This window comes from Canis lupus, chromosome 2 (genome assembly GCF_011100685.1).
Source record: "Canis lupus familiaris isolate Mischka breed German Shepherd chromosome 2, alternate assembly UU_Cfam_GSD_1.0, whole genome shotgun sequence".
In the NCBI taxonomy this organism is placed as follows: domain Eukaryota; kingdom Metazoa; phylum Chordata; class Mammalia; order Carnivora; family Canidae; genus Canis; species Canis lupus.
The window spans coordinates 54,960,499-54,979,843 of NC_049223.1; the positions used below are offsets into that span (position 1 = coordinate 54,960,499).

The 19,345-nt window shown below is 39.6% G+C and overlaps 1 long non-coding RNA gene across 2 annotated transcripts in view; it reads right to left on the reverse strand.

Annotated features, from left to right (window-relative positions):
• Window positions 1-8,654: 8,654 nt before the first annotated feature.
• The window catches only part of LOC106557974, a 28,803-nt gene continuing 18,112 nt past the window's right edge, over window positions 8,655-19,345 (reverse strand). Inside the window, exons 2-4 of one of the 2 annotated variants that reach the window (XR_005355668.1) lie at window positions 16,065-16,152; window positions 15,058-15,144; window positions 8,655-8,861 (exon numbers count right to left, since the gene is read on the reverse strand). This is a non-coding gene — a long non-coding RNA (uncharacterized LOC106557974). Of the gene's footprint in view, window positions 8,862-15,029; window positions 15,145-16,064; window positions 16,153-19,345 lie in introns of those variants that run through there. The other variant, XR_005355667.1, reaches the window with a different exon arrangement.

Consider the following 19,345-nt stretch of genomic DNA (forward strand, 5'->3'; position numbering starts at 1 on the left):
GCAATCCTTCATGCCTCAAGAGCAACTGTCTCCTTCAACTGTATCAACTAAAAATAAAGTTGCTAACCATGCCTACTTTAATGATCCAGTGCGTAAATTCACAGAAAAACAAGCCACAGAATGGTGTTGACTAATCAAGATATCACATTAATAATGTGTTACTTATTGTATTGCATAAAGTCTTGACACCAAAAATATTTTTTTACTTTGTGAGTTATAGTGTAACTCATAGGTTAGATTTATAGGTAAATCACTATTACCTCTGCTGTATTTTACAAGCAAAATATTTTTATCTCTTCTTTTTGGTTGTTATAAGTAAAATACTTTTAAAGGAGAAGCTTCATATCTAATACTTTTAATGGCACTTCTTTCCTGCTTTTGCATTCTGCACCGCGCTCCTCCAACTATGAAGCTGCCCTGTTCATAAAAAGGCCTGATCTTAAAAAAAAAAAAAAAAAAAAAAAACTGATCTTACAGGTCTCCTCTGGGGGAGCAGCTGTCGGCAGCAGGTGCCCCCGGGGCCAACGCTCGCCCAGCCCCGGGGGACAGAAGCTTCTAGGTCGGGCGGGGCCTTAGCCATCAGCAGTTCCCCTGCATGCAACCACGGCTGCAGGAGGTCCCAGGTGCGGTAGAAGCAGACCTGGAAGTCTCCAGCGCCCCCGGCGCTTCCGAAGTGTCCCCAGGGCCCGGGAATCCGCCAGCGACCGCGTCCCGAAGCTCAAAGGGAGCGGTACTAGGCAGACCCCGACCGGGACCCCCAGACCCCAGGACCCTCAACCCCAGGACCCCAGGACCCCAGGACCCCCAGGACCCCCCGGACCCCAGAACCCCCGGACCCCAGGACCTCAGGACCCCAGAACCTCAGGACCCCAAGACCCCTGGACCCCCAGGACCTCAGGACCCCAGGACCCCAGAACCCCAGGATCCCAGGACCCCCAGGCCTCCCCATCCTCGTCTTCCTCCTCCTCTCCGTCCTCCTCCCTGTCCCCCTCCTCCCGTCCCCCTCCTCGTCCCTGTCCGCCTCCTGTCCCCGTCCCCTTCCTCCTCCCCCTACCATCCCCATCCCCCTCCCGGTCCCCATCCCCGCCCCCCTCCCATCCCCCTCCCTGTCCCCCTTCACTTCCCCCTCCCGTCCCCATCCTCCTCCTCCTGCCCCCTATCTCCGTCCCCCTCCTTCTCCTCCTCCCCATCCCTGTCCCCCTCCCCCTTCTCCTCCCCATCCCCATCCCCCTCCTCCTTCCCCCATCCCCGTCCCCCTCCTCCTCCCCATCTCCGTCCTCAGTCCTCGTCCTCCTCCTCCCCCATCCTCGTCCTCCTCCTCCTCCCCCCATCCCCCATGATGCAAATAGCATCATTCCTGATAAAGTCTTTGCCAGATCTTATTTTCATGGATCCCATAGCAGATTGCTAAAAGAAACAGATGTTTCTTTTAAGGAACAAATTTTAAGAATTTGAGGATACAGGGATCCCTGGGTGGCGCAGCGGTTTAGCGCCTGCCTTTGGCCCAGGGCGCGATCCTGGAGACCCGGGATCGAATCCCACGTCGGGCTCCCGGTGCATGGAGCCTGCTTCTCCCTCTGCCTGTGTCTCTGCCTCTCTCTCTCTCTCTGTGACTATCATAAATAAATAAAAATTAAAAAAAAAAAAAAAAAAAAAAAAAAGAATTTGAGGATACAGGTTTTTCTGATCCATCGCAGAATTCTTGAACTTCCTCACGGAATTATTATTATTTTGTTGTTGTTATTGTTTACGTGAGGTCCCTGTATAAGGACTTTAGTTAACCTGTTAAGTGGGCATTTTATTAAAATATTTCAATAGTATCTGGAAAGCATTTATGTAGTATCTGTGGCACGATGTACAAGCCTCTGTGGTACCTCTTTTACCATGAGGCCCTACTTTTATTACAGCAGTTATTTTAGATATCACGAAGGCATCTCATAACTAATGTATTTATTGCTTATTTGTTGTTTATTTTTAAAGAGTACCTAAGATCTTAAAACCTCTTTTTATAGCAATATTTCAAAGTAAACTATTTTAAAAGAATACTATTCTATTACTTACTATTATATTTTAGTTATTTGAAATGCCCTAGAAAAGACCATACTTTAATCGTTTGCATAATTTGAACAACTGGTAAGGAATGGTCTTTATAAGAGAGAGTGGTCTACTTGTTGTAAAGGAAGCCTGGTCTTTTTCTTTGTGGAAAAGAAAGGAAAGGAAAGGAAAGGAAAGGAAAGGAAAGGAAAGGAAAGGAAAGGAAAGGAAGGGAAGGGAAGGGAAGGGAAGGGAAGGGAAGGGAAGGGAAGGGAAGGGAAGGGAAGGGAAGGGAAGGGAAGGGAAGGGAAGGGAAGGGAAGGGAAGGGAAGGGGAGGGAGAAAAGAAACATAACTTACCATCGTAACCTTCTTTAAATGGATAGTTGACTAGTCTTATGTGTATTCCCATTGTTGTGAAACAGATGCTAGAACCTTCTCATGTTGCACATCTGAGACTCTATCCCATTAAACAACAATTCCCCTTGCCCTGTCCCCCAGGGTCTGGTAGCCACCATCCCACTTTCTGTTTCTGTGAACCTGGCTACTTTAGATCTCATACGAGGGGAATCATGCGTCTTTGTCTCTTGGTGTCCGGCTTATTTCATTTAACGTAAGGTCCTCAACGTTCGTCCATGTCGTAGCATCTGATAGGATCTACTTCCCCTCAAGACTGAATAATATTCCATTGTGCGTACACACCACAGTGTGTTTATTCATTCATCCATCAGTGGACACTCGGGTTGTTTCCACCTTTTGGCTCTTGTGATTAACACAGCCATGAACATGAGGATGCAAATACCTCTCTGTGCTCCTGCTTGCAGCGCTTTGGGATATGTACCCAGAGCGGGACTGCAGGATCATATGGTAGGTCTATTTTTGATTTTCTGAGAAATCTCCATACTGTTTTCCTTAGCAATTGTACCATTTTACAATCCCACCAACAATGCACAAGGGTTTCACTTTCTACGCATTCTCACCGACACTGGTTTTTATATATACATCATTTACATATATTCTATTTTTAAATATCATATTATATATTAACTCATCAGATATACAATTTGCAAATCTTTTATCCCTTTTCACTCTGTGTTCTTTGGTGCATAGAAGTTTTCAAGTTTGATATAGGTCATTTGTCTATGTTTTCTTTTGTTTCCTGTGCTTTTTTCCTTGTGTCAGACCCAAGAAACCATTGCCAGATCCAATGTCATGAAGTTTCTCCCTGTGTTTTCTTCCAAGAGTTTTATAGTCTTAGGTCTTACAATGAAATCATTAATCCATTTTGTGTTAATTTTTGTGTATGGTTTTAGGCTTCATTCTTTTGCATGTGGATATTCAGTTTTCCCATCACCATTTGTTGAAGAGACTGTGCTTTCCTTATCGAGTGGTCTGGGCACCCTTGTTGAGTATCATTTGACCATATACATGAAGGTCTATTTCTGGCGTCTCTATTCTAGTCCATTGGTCTGCTTGCAGGTCTTCTTTTTTAGACCCATCAACAAACAGTATGGTAAGCATTTAGTATTACTTTTTATAAAGATTTTATTTATTTATTTATTCATGAGAGACACACAGAGAGAGACACACACAGGTGGAGGGAGAAGCAGGCTCTTGCAGGGAGCCTGATGTGGTACTTGATCCCAGGACTCCAGCATCACGCCCTGGGCTGAAGGCAGACGCTAAACCACTGAGCCACCCAGGGATCCTCTAGCATTTAGTTTTAGAGCAACAAAGAATATTAAGTCAGCAGTTAGTACTGGAGGGTCCAAATATTCTATTCTAAGCATGAAATTAATTATCCTCTATTGGAAAAGGGTAAGAGAGGTACCAAAATAAGAGTATGCCATTGGTGGATGACAACAGGAGAAAAAGGAAGCATCCATATTTTATAATTAGTTAATTGGCCAGCATAAAAATGCTGTTTTTCACTAGCAATATTTACTATGTATAATATGAGATTTAAAGATGATCACAGTATATGATCTGAAGGATTTTTTTATAATAAATTTATTTTTTATTGCTGTTCAATTTACCAACATACAGAATAACACCCAGTGCTCATCCATCAAGTGCCCCCCTCAGTGCCCGTCATGAAGGTTTTTTTTTTAAGATTTATTTGTTTCTTTCTGTCTGTTGTCTTTATTTGAGAAGAGATAGAAAGGAGAGAGAAAGAGAGAGAGCACACGTGCATGAGAGGGGTGGAAGGAGAGAGATAGGCAGATGCTTTGCTGGCGAGCCCTGCACAGGGCCTCATCTCACCAGCCCAAGATCATGACCTGAGCCAAACTCAAGAGTTAAACCCTTTACCAACTGAGTCACCCAGGCGTCCCTCTCTGAGGATATTTTAACTTATTTAGTTGATACCCATAATTGTTTGAGGAACTAAGCTAAGCTTTGGCTACTGAATTAAGGGATCAGCTTTTTAAAAATACTTTATTTAAACTCAATTTGCCAGCATACAGTATAACCCCCAGTACTCATCCCATCAAGTGCCCTCCTCAGGGCCCATCACCCAGTCCCCCATCTGCTCACCCTCCTCCCCTTCTGCAACCCTTGGTGTGTTTCCCAGAGTCAGGAGTCTCTGATGGTTTGTCTCCCTCCCTAATTTTTCCCCACTCAGTTCCCCCCTCTTCCCTTATATTCCTACTCCTTATATTGCACATATGAGTGAAACTATATGGTGATTGTCTTTCTCGGACTGACTTACTTCACTCAGCATGATCCCCCCCAGTTCCATCCACGTCAAAGCAAACGGTGGGGATTCGTCTTTTCTGATGCTGAGGAATATCCCATTGTCCATATAGACCACGTCTTCTTGATCCAGTCATCTGTCAAAGGACATCGTGGCTCCTTAAGGGATCAGCTTTAATACACAATAGGTCTTAACAGTGCCAGGTAGGTGAGTGAAGACCTTTAGAGCATGGCCTAACTTTCTCATATTTGTACAGAAAATGAAGAGCTTATATAATCCAGAAATACGTTTAAGGACTCTGTTCTAATTATTCTACCTATGTTCAGGGAACGTTTTGCCCAGCGGAATTCTAGAACACAGTTATTTCTTGAGTGATTTTTCAAATCATGCATAGTGTAGATCTATTATGAGCCACATCAGCTATACTTTTATTGTGTGTGAGAAAATGTATGAGAGTTTAAAAAGTCCTCTTTTTGCAGTTCCATTTGCAAAGTAAATTCCTAGCCATTAAATTTGTAGGAATTGTTTCACAGAAATGAAAAGAATGTCCTGATAATGATTTTTTTTTTTTAATTTTTTTTTTTTTTTTTTTTTTTTATTTCTTTATGATAGTCACACACACAGAGAGAGAGAGAGGCGGAGACATAGGCAGAGGGAGAAGCAGGCTCCATGCACCAGGAGCCCGATGTGGGATTCGATCCCGGGTCTCCAGGATCGCGCCCTGGGCCAAAGGCAGGCGCCAAACCGCTGCGCCACCCAGGGATCCCCTGATAATGATTTTGAAGTGTCAATTACAGGTCGGGACCTCAGAAACAATTGGGATTTTTAGAAATTTTCATTATTTTAGTACTTCCAGGAAACAAGGCGACTTGTTTTTCCTGACGCCTTACGCAACGCACTGTATATCCTCAAATCTGTCTTTTGTTATCTTCTTTTACCATCTGGCACAACCAGTCAGTTTTACTTAGGATAAAATTTCTGTTTCTTTCTTATTGAAAATCTTTCTCAGTTTTTAAACAACTTTAAAATTTTACTCTGACAGATCTGATGTTCCATAGTAAAGAGATTAATGGTAGATGAGTGACTCCCGTAGTGGCGATTAAACTGCATTTGTCCCTCTGAAAGTGTAGAAGGAGAAAAAGGAAGTATTTGGGCTTAATGTCACCATTGGAGCAGCATCAATAGACACATGTGGATAACTGTCCTGTTTCTTAGCCGGTATGGAACATTGGTTCTTTCGATGATCATTGTATTTACAATATCTACATGTATCCTTATCCGTAGTCTCCCAATTTTTAGAGGACAGTCTTTTTTAGTGATTTTTTAAACCAGTTGCCAAACACTCTATTGAGTTTCAGCTTATTTACTTCCAAAGTCTCTGGAAATGTCTAGCCACAAGTTGGATATTTTTTAGATTGGTAATTTTACATTTCAGTTTCTTTTTTATTATCAAATTTTCTATCTCTGATTTGATCCTGTTTGCAAGAGTGTAAAACACATCTCTACTTTAGCTGTGGGTTTATTCCAGGCTCTAGAATATTTCCTGAGCTCAATTTCTCATCTTTTACCTATAATCTGAAACTTTTCACCATCTTTCCATTCAAAAAATCACCTCTGAAATTATCTTACCATAGTAAATTTATTTTTATTGCTCCCTTAAGTCAGTTTTTTTAAGAGTTCATTTAACTGAATGATTTAAATCTTTTCTTTCCTATCTTTCTGCTTATTAATGATTTTTCCTATATGAGAAGCTAAGTGTTAGCCGAACAGATCTGCAGTAGAGGAAATGAAATATACAACAAAATATTAAATTCTGCAACAAACTTCTGCCTGAATTCTGAAAGTTTAAGAAAATCTTTAATTATGTTCCTTAACTTGGCTCTAGACAAAAATTCTAATTCAACTTTCTGGTCTAGAAATTTTACAATATAATTGTTCTCTCAAGAAAACCCTGAAAAATGAATAGCTCATTTAGAAGGTCAAGCTCTGCACTTTTTTAAAAAATGCAGAGTTTTCAAAAGATTAAAAAGTCTTCGAGAGAAACTGTCTTGAGTTAAAGGGGTTTTTTTGGTTTCTGTTTTGTTTTGTTTTTGCTTTCTTAAGCCTTAACATATCAGTGGAAGGAATTGACTACTGATTATTTAGTTTGGCTCCTATAATTTTTAGAGTTTCTCTTAACAATATTAATTTAGAGATTTGGACGTTTCCTGAGAAAAGTGCAAAAGTTAGATTTGCAACACTTGTTAAAGGAAATGGAATCCTTCCAGGAAGAGGATGAGACATTGGCAAGGATAAACCCATAACCCACAAGAAAGACAAGCCTTTTGGATGGTACTTTTGGACTTTTGAAGGGTTTTGGGCTCCGTAGGCAGGCAGAGACGAGCGAGAGGCTGTATAGTGGATAATCGGACAACCCCTGATGCTTGAGTATGGGCAAAACAAAGTGAGCCGCTTTCACAAACCAACAAGAAAGGGGGTAACCTCATGAAGTTTTTGTGGGGGACCCTAGAAAATGTTTGACAAACCCTTTTTTCACACCTTGATGCTGACCCAACAGACCTTTCCAATCATGAGCCCTCAACACTGACCTGCCTGACCTGGAAACTTAGCAGGCTTATGTTTCAGCTGTTCCCTTATACATTCGAAAGAAATAAACCAAGACAGAACAAAACAAAAACAAGACTTTGCACGTATAGATGAGCAGCAGCAAAAAAACAAGGCAATCAGCAGGAGAATACACAGGTTAATGGCAAAAACATTTCTCAAATGGCACACCTCCAAAGCAAAGGTCTAAGACTCTTGTACAAAGACATGGGTCTAATCATTTACCAAAGGGTGTACCTCTAAACCATGAGGTCTAATTGCCGCACACAAAGATCCAGGCCTACACAAAGACCCATCTGGTTACAAATCCTAGACTAACAAAATAAGGTTAGCAGGATGAACTCACTGAAGCTGGGAGAGACCAGATTGTTATGGAAACTGACTTACTTGAAAACATATCTGAAAAGTAAAGAGAAACTTGGCACAAGATGCCAGTGAATGCATGGGAAGGCTAGAATCCGGGATTGCCTAGAATGCCACCAAGTGAGAGTCTTCAGGATGATTGTGGTGGAACCTCCAAAAATCTCCGATGAGACCATCATGCAACACCTGAAATATAAAGGCAAAACTACCTCACTGCATGTTATGGTAAGAGGTGCCCGTCAGACACATGTACTCAAGTGGGACAAATTGCCAGTCTCAGGCAAGGTGTAGGGGGAAGCATGACGTTCGGGAGTCGGTGGAGTCCCAGCGGCATAAGTGGGTAGACGTCATCTGTAGAAGCTCGGTTATGCAAGTGAGACTATTGCGGGTTAGGTACCACTCAGAGGTGAGCCGCTGGAGTGAGTCTGTCCTTGACCGGCTGAGTTTCAGGAGACATGGACGGAGTGGTTGGCTTCTGGAACTGTGTTAACCAAGGTGAGTTGTTGTTGTTTGACCTAACAGGTTAAAAGGAGTACGGTGGTCACTTGTTACATGACTTATTGTTGTTGTTGTTGTTACATGACTTTAGAATAAGCGATCTTTTCCAACATTTGTAAGAAATTTTTTATCCTCAAGTTCAAAGATGAGATAAAAGAAGGAAGAAAAAGTAAGAGCTATATTGGAAGCTACTCATGATATCAAAAATGGTGCAATTTTCCACTGTGGAACAGGTGCTTGAGTTCAATAGTGGAGTCTGGTATGAGTGATACTTCTGTGTGTATGGTTACACTTTATATGATTGACCAGCAGAAGAAGGGAAAAAGGGATGATTCTGGAAAAAAGAGTTGTGATTTCAGTCAGTACATATTAACATGATTTCAAATTTTAATTCCCTACTGTCATCAATCCTTATTGTACACAATAGTCTTCTTAATTAAATATATTTGTAAAACATACATGTAAATTTGTTGAGAGGATGTTCTGTATTTTGCTTTTGGATTCTCTTACTTGGTTTTTCTTCTTTATTTCAACATTATGGCAAGATTCTCTTCAGAGAACTTCGTAACTTCACATTTTTTTAATATTCAATATTAATATCGTAAGCCACTTCTAGTTTTAATTTATGATACCCTCTTCATTTCCCAGGCAACCGGTTATAATGTTATCTGTAATCAGAGAGAACTTGATCATAGAGGTAAACAACAGAGAAGGAAACTCTACATTTATTTTTGGAAAAGAAGAGGAAGAAAAGGCAAAATCAGTATGATTAGCAGCTTAATTTCTAGTTTCAGACAGAACTGATATAAGTCCCGACGCTTCTATTTATGAATCGTATGACCTGGGGCATGTTACTCAACTTCTGCAAGCTTTGTGTTCTCATCTGTAAAATGGTGATAATAAATAACACCTACTTTGTATGGCTATTGAGAGGATTAAAAGCAGTAAATTATGTAGAGAGTTTAGCATAGTTCCTGGCACATGGTAAACATCTAACAGGTGGGATATATTAGTTTTGTAATTAATAGGGAAACACATGAAGAACCGTGCTAAAATAGATCATTTTTGTGTTTTTCTCTTCTTGTTTCAATGTTGTGTGTTTTTACAAGTAAAAATACCTTGTAGTATTTTGAAACTCTTTTTCTAACATGTACAACACAAAACCCTACTTAGATCTCCACAGCCCTTTAAGGTAAGAAATATGTTGATGACTATGTTAAGATATTGATAGTAGGAAAGAGCTTTACTCGGGTAAGGTAACAAGGGTTAGAGTATGAGGCCAAAGAAATGTACGAGTTCATTAAATGTGGCTGGCGTGTCCAGGGAAGATGGTAATTTATCCTCCTAAAGAACTTTCACTCCAGCCACACTCGGCCCATATAATGATATAATAAATGGAGCCATGGGCAGCTGCAGGAGAAAATCACAGAGCGCCGGATTAGGACAGGGCCTCTGGATCCTTAGGAATGGCTCAAAGATACAGGGACAGAGAGAAGGTTTGCAAAGGCCAAGAAGAGCTCTTGTGATGTTGGTGGCTCATTCCATTGCACCCTAGGAAAACCAAAGTTCTGACCAACTCTGGTTGAATAAGTATCCATTGAAGGAATGTACTATAACACGTTTAACCATTTCCCTCGTGGAACGTGTAGTTTTCCCTCACTTTTTTTTATAATGTGAAAGAGGATGCCACAAACATCTTTATATATAGAACTTTTTTTCTTCCGCTGAAGCATCATGGTGCAGCCATTATGAGTCCAAACCTGGGAGCTTCAAATCTCAAGCTCTGCCAGTAGCCAACCATGTGATCTTAAGCAATTTGGGCATCTCTTGGTTTCCTCATCTGTAAAATAGGGAATAATAGAAGTAGCTACTCCATGGGGCTACTATGAGGACTAAGTGAGTTAATTTATGTGAAGCACTTAGAAACGTCCCTGGCACAAAATAACATTCTAGATGGTAATTACTATTCATGGTGAGATTTTGTCTTAGGATGAATCTTTGGTTGTAAAGGCATTTATATTTTTATGCTCTCACTATTTAATGCTATGTCACTTTTCAAGAATTATGGTTATTCCATCAGTTTATACTGACAATAGGAATGTCTGCATTATTATTTTTCTACAGTCTGTTCATAGTTTTATAATTACTTCTTATACTTTAAAGTTCATTAATTGTGAGATATTACCTTATTGTTGTTTTTAATGCAAATGTATTTGCTACTGAAGGTACTTTTTTAAGTTTCTCTTGTTTGAATGTGTCAGTGCCCTTTTGTACTATTAGGGATTCAGCGTTAGGCTTTAGCTTTGACTAAAGCCTGATCTATATAACATTTTATTAGCTTATCTGTCATATTTAGCACAAGCAATTCCCTGTTTTCTTTTTTGGCTTCCTTTACAAATTTTCATTCTATAGAGATCTAAAATATTTATATAGTCATATAGATCCATCTTCTATTTTTTCATTTCTGTTTCCTCTCCTGTTTTTCTTATTTTCTTACACTTTGATTTGTTAATATTTAACTTCTTGAGTTTTCTCCCAAAAGGTAGAGACTCAGTTAGTCATCATGGTATCTACATGCCGAGCCCAGTCCCAGCACATGGTGCACAACCCTTAATATTTGTGGACTGAATGAAGAAATGAAGGGTCATGTAAATTGGCCATAGTAGTTCACAGAACACATAAATCTAGGACTACATACTAAGGTCACATTTCCTTTAGTAGCCAAATGACAATAACCATGAACCATTTCATAGTCTGTCAGAAACCCATTCTTCTTTGGGATTTCTCTCCCACAGATCTATTACATGGTCCCCTAAATCAGTCCTCGGGATCATTTATCACCACTGTTGAAGTCCAGAGTGTCCAACCATCTGATGACCAACTTCTCCAGAATGCCCTTCTCCCCAACCAGTTTCTCTCCCAGGATGAGCTCTTATTTCTCCCTTTATTCACCAAGGGATGGCCAGGACAAGAGTCAAACAGTTAAAAAATATATATATGTTATGGATTCAGGTAAGCAATAATGATGTACAGGATAGATTATAGGCACTGCTAGAAGATGTTACTTTTAGAACACCCAGTGTGGCAGTAGCCACTCACCTCCACCCCCAACAGAAAATCTCCAGCCATTGCCACATACTGGAATACGGCACTGAGAACCCCTATGGTGGGAATGGGTGTGACTGTGTTTGTGTTCATCCATGTGTGTGTGTGCACGTGGGTATATGCACACATAAGAGAAAGAGAGATAGAGACAGAGATATTCAGTGAGAGAGAGGTCTCCGCTTCAAATCCATGCCCTGCCTTCTATGGCTGTTGTGAAGATGGAGTTAAACAAATTAAACAGTTGAAAGTGGGAATACCCACACATTCAGAGTGGGATCTGGCTCCCCTGGCTCCTTCAAGGCAGTGATAAAAGTCAGTAGTGCATTTCTCAGGTCAGAGATATTCTGTTTTAAATAATACTCTGTGAAAGGCACCAGTGGTCCAAACCAAGTATTCTTGTTGACCAACTCCAGTCTGGCTGATTTCCCCTTTCATACTTTTTATCTCTAGCATAAAAAGACCAGGCCTACCCAACCTTCTTTGAATGGTCCAGTATGACAATCTCCTGTAAGGAATTAAGTGAATGAAACACCTACGCCCTATCTATTTATTTATCCATCTGCCTCTTCTAAAAAAATAAACAGTACTTTGCAAAGACAGTTCAGCCTAAACTCATATTCTGGAGCACTCTAATTTGAATGTTTGCATCTGCCCAAAATTCACATGTTGAATTCCTAATACCCAACACAATGGTATAGAGCAGGTGGGGCCTTTGGGAAAGGGCATAAATGAGAAGGTGGAGCCCTCGTGAGTGGGATTAATACCTTATAAACAGAGGCTGCAGCGGCCTTGCTGTTGTGTAAAGATACAATGGGAGGTCTGCCCCCAGGAGGAGGGCCCTCATCAGACAAGGCTGGCACCCTGGTCTGGGACTTTCAGCCCCCAAAACCGTGAGAAATAAACTGTTATTGTTTATAAACTACCCAGTCTGGTAGTTTGTTATGGCAACCTGAACAGCCTAAGTCACCCGGCTATCATGTTTTTCCCCCCTCTGATTTCAAAAGGACATACACCAGTCAATAAAAACAATTTATGCTTCGAATTCAAACTTGTCAGCTTAGTGGTGACTTCAGTCTCCTCCAAAAGCAACAATTGAGTACTTGTTCTACATTCATGTAATTACAAGGGTCTATTTTGGTGCTTTTCTCAAAACTAAAGGAGTGTTCTCCAAGGATGAATTGATGACTCCATTTGTACAAGAAGAAAACTGGAAGCTTTTAAATAATGCCAGCTTTCAGAAACAGTAAAATCCTGATGGGCAGCCTCTTGAGGAAGGGATAAAAAGGCAGGGTGAGGTGAAGGCCTAAGATGACTTTTCTTTATATATTAATATCTGGTATTCTTACTAGCTCTTAAATCATCTCCATCATTTGGGTAGACTGAATTTATATGTTAAACATTTATATAAACTAGGTTTTCTCTTCCTTTTGATTACCCTTTCCTTCATTTTTGAACTAATACCATTTCCATTCATTTCCTTTAGAAGTTTAGTATCTACCAAATATGGTTCCTCCTTATTGTTCCTTTTTTTTTTTTTTTTCTTCTAGAGAGTGCTACAGTTGACCCTTGAGGGATTAGGGTCACTGACTCCCTGCACAGTTGAAAATTCACCTGTAACTTTTGGATTCCCAAAAACTCAACCACTGGTATCCTATGGTTGACTGGAAGCCTTACCCATAACATAAACAGTTGATTAACACATATTTTGTATGTTATATGTATTTTGTACTGCATTCTTACAATAAAGTAGGCTAGAGAAAAGAAAATGCTTTTAAGAAAATCGTAAGGGAGAGAGAATACATTTGCAGAACTGTACTATGTTTATTTTTTAAGTTTTTATTTAAATTCTAGTTAATTAACATATAGTATAATATTAGTTTCAGGGGTACAATATGTGTACTGTATTTGCTTATTTATTTTTTTAAAAAATCCATGTGTAAGTGGACCCATCCAGTTCAAATCTGTGTTGCTCAAAAGTTAAGGGTATTTAATAATTCTGTCCATTCATTTTACCAAAACAGTTTTGGAGTCATTTTATTGAGCTCTATAAAGTATTCTTTAGTTTTTAATGAGAATATGTTGAATATATATATTAATTTGGGAAATATCATCTCTGCTATCCCCAGTCATGGTATGTCTCTACATTCATTTGGTTTTTTGAATTCTTTCATTAAAATCTTTTTAGAGTTTACTTTTTTGTGCCTTACACTTTCCACATTAATAGCCATGTATTTTATAATTTACTGACATTCTTTATATGATCTTTCTAGTTATCTTTTCTAGTTGGTTTTTACTGATATATAACAAAGATATGTGCATTTATAAATTTATCTTCTCTTTGTCCATGTCACTGAACACTTTTAACATCTCAAATAGTTTTTTGTTTAGGGTGGGAATGGCTTAATTTAGGTCTTCTATTTATTCAAGTAATATTTGTTGCCCCTCCCCCACCCCAACAATATTTAGTTCTCATTTCTTTTGAAGATCCTATAAAAATAATTTTCAGGAGTCCATGGCTGGGTCAGTCGGTGGAGCCACTCTTGATCTCGGGGTTATGAGTTCAAGCCCCACGTTGGGCATAGAGATTACAAAAAAAATATAGGTGTATATATATATGTATATAATTTTTAACATTATATTGGAAAATACTGGTGACACAGAGCACCTTTGCTTTGTTCATTTTTTAAGGGAAATATTGCTGGATTTGCTCTATCATTTGTAAAATCAACACCATTTTAAATTCTTAGTTTTTCCTTTTTTATGTAAAGAAAGAACAAGGTTTTATTTCACTTTTAAGGTGTTTAAGACTGGATATTGAAATTTATCAAATACCGTTTGGGGCTTTTATTGATAGGACTTTATGGTTTTATTATTGAAATTATTGATATGTGCCTTTTGTTTTGATAATTTCCCTTTGATTGAATCATTTATTGATTCAAACAGAGTTCCTTTGATTCCTCAGTCTTGAGTAGGCTTCCATCTCTCTGTCACATTTCTCATTTTATTCTCTTCATGGCAGTTACTTCTATCTGAAATTATCTTGTTTATTTGTTTATGTATTTATCATCTGTCCCCTATGCATTGGGCCCTTACTTGTATTGTTACTTTGAAATCCCTACTGGTCACATCATCATTGCCATATTACATTGTCATATACCCTGATTTAGCATTGCAGTGAGATCATGGAGCTGATGAAATCCAAAGCTGTTTCATAAATCCTAGCTTTTCCGACAGATCTGTTTGCAAGTCATCTCTGTGTAGAAGTGGCCTTTCACTGAGCAGAGAGCGCTGCATGGAACTGATGGTTTTCCATTTCTGAGCTCAAGTTCTAAGCTGCTGTTAAGTCTTGCTGCCACTGGACACAGCAACATCAGGGATTTATATGTACTTTTATTCAGAGATTGTACAAATAAGAACACATCATCCTTAAAATTTTTTAGCAAAATAAAAACCATTTCTGAGCAAGTAATAAGATCAAGATATCAACACTGGATAAGAAATAACACTTGGGGGATCCCTGGGTGGCGCAGCGGTTTGGCGCCTGCCTTTGGCCCAGGGCGTGATCCTGGAGACCCGGGATCGAGTCCCACATCAGGCTCCTGGTGGGTGCATGGAGCCTGCTTCTCCCTCTGCCTGTGTCTCTGCCTCTCTCTCTCTCTCTCTCTGTGACTATCATAAATAAATAAATAAATAAAATTAAAAAAAAAAAAAAAAAGAAATAACACTTGGACTCCAGCCCAGATATTTTCATTTATTTACCATGTGACCTTGGTCAAGTTATTCATCCCCTTATATTTCTCCTCTGTAGAATGAGGGAACTGCATTAGATTTATCAATGCCTTCCAGCTGCAATTGAAAATGAATAATTTATTAGAGGGAATTTATAAAATTAATATTAATACACTACTCTTTTTATATCTAAGTAGTTAAAATAAACCTTGGTGAGACTTCAGGTACTGTCGTTCTACCAGAATATGATGGTAGCTTAGTGGGATTATTTTCCCCAAACATCATATTACCTCTTCAAATTAAATCACATGAATCAAATGATTTAGAGAGAGACTTCTGCAGTGGAAAACTCTGAGGTACTCTCCTGGGCCCCACTGCTTCATCTAGAAACTGCTCCTCCCTCTCTTTTTCCCCCTCTCATTGCAGTGGACCCACAGCAGGGCAGCCCTTACTGTAACTCAACTCTTCTGGCCACAGTTAATTACCCATGGTCCAAGTTAGACACCTCATTCCTTAAGGACCAGCAAGCCCATCCTAATGAATTTGGGTCTTAGGGAGGAGAGAAATGGAGAGCTGGTCCCTAATGTTTGAAGGCATAAAAAGTAAAGGTTGGGTATACCAGGCAGCCGTGTTCCCCATGAAAAAAGATGATTTACAGAAACGGGAAGCAAGCGGAGGATCTGACATTGCTGGTCCAAGGACAAACTATATTACTGTCCCTAGAGGAGAGGAGAGATTTAACTCTTCTTGAGAAATACCTCAGTATACATTCAATAAGTTATTTTTGCCTTCATTAGCCAAAATCTGGTTTTGAAGCCTCCCCCACCCCTCAGAAATGTAAAATAACACAATTTCTATCAGTCTCTTGTCTTCAGATAATCTCCCTGCCAAGGTTGACTACTCTTCTCATAGCCCTGTTTATCTCTGTGACTTCTATACCGTCTTGAGTGATCTGTTCATATTACTTCTTTTAAATTGAAAATCTCCATTAGCTTAACTAGTAAAAGATGTGCTTTCTAAAGTGCAGCTAAAATGACCTGTATGACTTAGAGATATTTTCACCCTGTTTCTTTCACTTCTGAGCCCTTCTCCTTCAGATTCTGTTGCACAGAGCACTACAGCTTCCTGTAAAAGACAATATGATACACACAGATCAGTAGGTGACCTCTATATCTGTCAATCTATATACTTCCCTTGCACCTTTAAGAAGCACCTTAATTTTATTTGCTCAGATCTTGATGTGAAAGAAAAAACTAAAAGACACGTGAGAAATAATCATTTGAGGCAAAACAACTCAAGATGTATTAGAATCGTGATAAATCATCCAAATGGCAGTGAGATGGCATCCTGCCTCAGCAACCCAAATTCCAGCATTACATACATTTTTAACGGCGTAATTATGTACTCCGTATACTGGAACACAGTTCTGAGGAAGGAACACAAAGTATTTGAGCAGAATTATTACTAACAGGCATAGAAAAAAATGGTTAATGAGGAAATAGGAAAGGTGTTAAGGGATATAAATTAACGGCTTATCCACAACTATTATTGAAATTTTCCTTTGTTTTGATTTTTAAATGTCTTATCAGCTTATATGTTCCTCAAGATAAAATTCCTGAATGGTTTTTCTTTCTAATTTCTGTAAATATGCATCCCCTCAGAAAAATCTGATTCTAAGTTAGAAAGCTTTCCTTCTGTTTCGTCCTTAGAGACCATGAGATAGATTTTCCCCCACAGGCAACACAAGTCCTGTGAGATGGAAGCGGAGCTTTTATATCTTGAAATTCGCGTATCTGAATGTACAATCATGACCAGTGTAGGCAAAGCAAATCCAAATTACTACTTCCACTTTAGGCCAACTAGAGAAGAGATAGCCTTCATTTTAGATTTCTTTAAATTTTCCCTGACAGGAGTACAAGGAAAAGCATAACATATGGAATCACAAATTGGTCTTTTGACAAACTGCCAATCTAGTGAGTCTTAAAGGAAGGCCAACAGTGAGCACCAAGGACAAGACAAGAGTAGTAGCTGAGAGATGCAGCTGAAAATTGAACTAAAAATGCAGAGAAGGGTCGGAGCAGAAAGAAGCCAGTCCAGCCTATAAGTAGCTTCAGAGCCCCAAAGGAAAACTTCATAAGGAAATCTTTTATTGCTTTAAGATTTATGAATAAATATAGCATAAAGTCCCTGTGGTTTGGTAGAATGCTTCAATATTATAACCCCAGAATTTCTGGTGCAGAAATTAAAAGTTAAAAAAAAGATTTTCCTATTTTCTGTCTCCAGGGATGATTTATTTGAAAAGATGTGCATATATATTTAGTTTGTAAGTTGTGCTATGACATTCTACATCTAAAAACATAAATCTTGGGATGCCTGGGTGGCTCAGTGGTTGAGCATCTGCCTTTGGCTCAGGGAGTGTTCCTAGGGTCCAGGATCGAGTCCCCCATCGGGCTTCCTGTGTGGAGCCTGCTTCTCCCTCTGCCTATGTCTCTGCCTCTCTCTCTCTCTCTCTCTCTCTCTCTCTGTCTCTCATGAATAAATAAAATAAAATCTTAAAAATAAAATAAAATATAAAAACATAAATCTTTCTGGACAGAATATCTTCCTTATATGAAAGGTAAGGATTCACTTGTAAATTGATTTTGTAAGGAATTTTCATGACACACAAAACATGAAAATTATAAGGTAGTTTATTTGGAATGATTTAACGTTATCCCCTGTGGGCTATAATAGAATCATAACAGGACTCCTAAGGTATCTGGAATTCAGCCTAATTTTTTTTAATACTTAATTTCTAGTTGCTAACCTAATCTACCTACTCAAATTACATGCATTGAAAATTTTAATTTCTTACTCAAAATTTAAAGTGAAACCATGTCCGGTGTATTATCTAACATTTATTTTTTAAAAGCAGGATCAGAAATTCTGGCTTAACCTGTTAGATGTATTTTTCTCTCCTCTCTTGTATGAAATCCCCTGAAAATGGCAGTAAAGGAAATTTTCTAAAAGGTGTAAATCCACGAGCACAAAGAGGGCTGCAAAGACACCACTGGCAGACAAGGAATGTTAACAAATCCGTGAAGATGGAAAGCAGATGAAGAAGTGGAAACTGGCTTAGAAGAACAGATAAAACTGAAATCTAAGTGCCTAATGCGGAACTGAAGCCTGCTGATTCTCTCCCTGGAACCAAGCAAGGGCTCGGGAAGTGCAGGGACTGAAACAGGGGGAGACGCAGAATCCGACAACAGGAGACGGCGCTGAAGTGAACCCTGGAGCCCTGCCTGTACCTGTGAAGCCAGGTAACGACTCTTGGCTTGCCTTAGAAAAATGGGAAGTCTAGTCTCTCTACTAATTGAACTAGAGAGGCCCTAGGGCAGGGATGAGGCACCAAAATGAAAATTAATCAGAGTTAGGCATAAGGACCAATGCGAGCTCCCCCTGCATCCCTGGAGCCCTTTCCAAACCGCGGAACCCCAGAAGGCCGCTTGGCCCTCCCAGTCAAGACATCAGAACTCTTGCCCACTTGAAAGTTGTCTCAATACCCATCACACAATGAAGACGCCCACTTGTCCATAATTTCTCCATCACAACAGAGCCTCCAGTGTGCTTTTCAGTGCCCTACTCTTAAACATGCTTGAAGGGTGAGCAAAGTTTCACCAGACATTTAAGGAAAGCTCCAAAATGAAAAGATGAAAAGAGACAAAAATAAAAAGAATTTGGGGGCAAAGGGGAGAATGCAGGCAGTAGAAGAAAACTTCATTTTTAACCTTTGATCAAAATCCTCCAAGACAGAAGACTAGCCCAGAAGGTCTCCTGCCATGCTCTCCAAAAAGAGCTGGATTTGGGATTCCTGTAGGTGCCACTCTCCCTAAGTTCTGCCACTGTTTGCCACTATTTCTGCTTTGTTGGGACGAGGCAACCTCCCCAACTCATCTTTATCTTTAGTAGAGTAACACAATTCCTCAAAGCATTTATCAAGACAGAGACATTTTCACAGGAAAAAAAAGTTTGCATCGCTCCATTATATGGTTAATAATATTAGAGCAATGAGGATTATTTTCAGTTCACTTAGCAAAAATCATTCCCTGTTCCAAGCAGTAATAATAATAATAATGAGGAGGAGGAGGAAGAGAGCTGGCACGTGTTGAGTGCTGGGCCTACTATGTGCTGTTCACAGCCCTAGGAGGTGGGCCCTGCTATTATTCTCATCCTACAGGTGCAGAAACCAAGGATCCTAAAGGTCACTCAACATCTCCAAGATGGCAAAGGATTTGAATCTACCTGCACCCGGCACTAAAGCTTTGCCTTGAACCTCCAC